We start from the raw sequence: 2,945 nt of genomic DNA, 5'->3' as shown, positions 1-2,945 counted from the left end.
TATTACATCAACTTAGAAGCTTCATCTGTGTGTCCACTATGGTGCTTTTTGTGTCTCGGCATACCGCAGCACGCGACATAGCTTTGCAAACGATAAGTACAACCGTTTCAGAGAGAAGAGCGGCCAATGTGACGATCTGGCTTTAAGTCGATTCGGTAACAAATGACGAAAACGAACGAATTTCTCAGGTATTTACTACAGATGAACACTTTTCACATTCTCCCATGCAACTCGGCTGCTAGTCCTCCTTTCATGCAGAATCTTAAGGACCTATCTCATGTCCAAGGCACCAAAGCCAGCTAAAAAGTCAATAATCGATACCTATACCTTGAATTGTACTACTTCTTACTGGCTATTACGTCAACTTAGAAGCTTCATCTGTGTTCCACTATGGTGATTTTAGTATCTCTGCATACCGCAGCATGCGACATAGCTTTGCAAACGATAAGTACAACCGTTTCAGAGAGAAGAGCGGCCAATGTGACGATCTGGCTTTAAGTCGATTCGATAACAAATGACGAAAATGGACGGGTTCCTCAGGTTTTTACAACGTGTGAACACTTTTCACATTCTCCCGTACAACTCGGCTGCTAGTCCTCCTTTCATGCAGAATCTTAAGGTCCTAGCTCATGTCCAAGGCACCAAAGCCAGCTAAAAAGTCAATAATCGATACTTAAAACTTGAATTGTACTACTTCTTACTGGCTATTACATCAACGTAGATGCTTCATCTGTGATCCACTATGGTGCTTTTAGTGTCTCCGCATACCGCAGCATGCGACATAGCTTTGCAGACAATAAATGTAACCGTTTCAGACAGAAGAGCGGCCAATGTGACGATCTGGCTTTAAGTCGATTCGATAACAAATGACGAAAACGGACGGATTTCTCAGGTTTTTAGTACGTATGAACACTTTTCACATTCTCCCGCGCATCGCGGCTACTAGTCCTCCTTTCATGCAAAATCTTAAGTACCTAACTCATGTCCAAGGCACCAAAGAAGGGTAAAAAGTCAATAATCGATACCTAAAACTTGAATTGTACTACTTCTTACTGGCTATTACATCAACGTAGATGCTTCATCTGTGATCCACTATGGTGCTTTTAGTGTCTCCGCATACCGCAGCACGCGACATAGCTTTGCAGACGATAAGTACAACCGTTTCAGAGAGAAGAGCGGCCAATGTGACGATCTTGCTTCAAGTCGATTCGATAACAAATGACGAAAACGGACGGATTTCTCAGGTTTTTACTACATATGAACACTTTTCACATTGTCCCATACAACTCTTCTGCTAGTCCTCCTTTCATGCAGAATCTTAAGGTCCTAGCTCATGTCCAAGGCACCAAAGCCAGCAAAAAAGTCAATAATCGATACGTAAATCTTGAATTGTACTACTTCTTACTGGCTATTACACCAACTTAGAAGCTTCATCTGTGTTCTACTATGGTGCTTTTAGTGTCTACGCATACCGCAGCACGCGACATAGCTTTGCAGACGATAAGTACAACCGTTTCAGAGAGAAGCGCGGCCAATGTGACGATCTGGCTTTAAGTCGATTCCATAACAAATTAGGAAAACGGACGGATTTCTCAGGTTTTTACTACATATGAACACTTTTCACATTCTCCCATGCAACGTGGCTGCTAGTCCTCCTTTCATGCAAAATCTTAAGGTCCTAGCTCATGTCCAAGGCACCAAAGATACCTAAAAAGTCAATAATCCATACCTAAAACTTGAATTGAACTACTTCTTACTGGCTATTACATCAACTTAGAAGCTTCATCTGTGTGTGCACTATGGTGCCTTTTGTGTCTCCGCATACCGCAGCACGAGACATAGCTTTGCAAACGATAAGTACAACCGTTTTAGAGGGAAGAGCGGCCAATGTGACGATCTGGCTTTAAGTCGATTCGATAACAAATGACGAAAACGGACGTATTTCTCAGGTTTTTACTACATATGAACACTTTTCACAGTCTCCATCGCATCGCGGCTGCTAGTCCTCCTTTCATGCAAAATCTTAAGTTCCTAGCTCATGTCCAAAGCACCAAAGAAGGGTAAAAAGTCAATAATCGATTCCAAAAATTTGAATTGTACTACTTCTTACTGGTTATTACATCAACTTAGAAGCTTCATCTGTGTTCTACTATGGTGCTTTTAGTGTCTCTGCATACCGCAGCATGCGACATAGCTTTGCAGACGATAAATGTATCCGTTTCAGACAGAAGAACGGCCAATGTGACGATCTGGCTTGAAGTCGATTCGATAACAAATGACGAAAACGGACGGATTTCTCAGGTTTTTACTACATATGAAAACTTTTCACATTCTGCCGTGCAATTCGGCTGCTAGTCCTCGTTTCATGCTGAATCTTAAGGTCCTAGCCCATGTCCAAGGCACCAAAGCCAGCTAAAAAGTCAGTAATCGATACCTAAAACTTGAATTGTACTGCATCTTACTGGCTGTTACATCAACTTAGAAGCTTCATCTGTGTTCTACAATGGTGCTTTTAGTGTCTCCGCATACCGCAGCACGCGACATAGCTTTGCAGACGATCAGTACAACCGTTTCAGAGAGAAGAGCGGCCAATGTGACGATCTGGCTTTAAGTCGATTCGATAACAAATGACGAAAACGGACGGATATCTCAGGTTTTTACTACATATGAAAACTTTTCACATTCTGCCGTGCAATTCGGCTACTAGTCCTCCTTTCATGCAAAATCTTAATTTCCTAGCCCATGTCCAAGGCACCAAAGAAGGGTAAAAAGTCAATAAACGAAACCTAAAACTTGAATTGTAATATTTCTCTCAGGCTATTACAACAACTTAGAAGCTTCATCTGTGTTCTACTATTGTGCTTTTAGTGTCTCCACACACCGCAGCACGCGACATAGCTTTGCAGACGATAAATGTAACCGTTTCAGACAGAAGGGCGGCCAAT

This window comes from Schistocerca gregaria, unplaced genomic scaffold (genome assembly GCF_023897955.1).
Source record: "Schistocerca gregaria isolate iqSchGreg1 unplaced genomic scaffold, iqSchGreg1.2 ptg000711l, whole genome shotgun sequence".
NCBI lineage: Eukaryota > Metazoa > Arthropoda > Insecta > Orthoptera > Acrididae > Schistocerca > Schistocerca gregaria.
The sequence above is the reverse complement of the archived record's forward strand: the minus strand, read 5'-3'. Positions refer to the sequence as shown.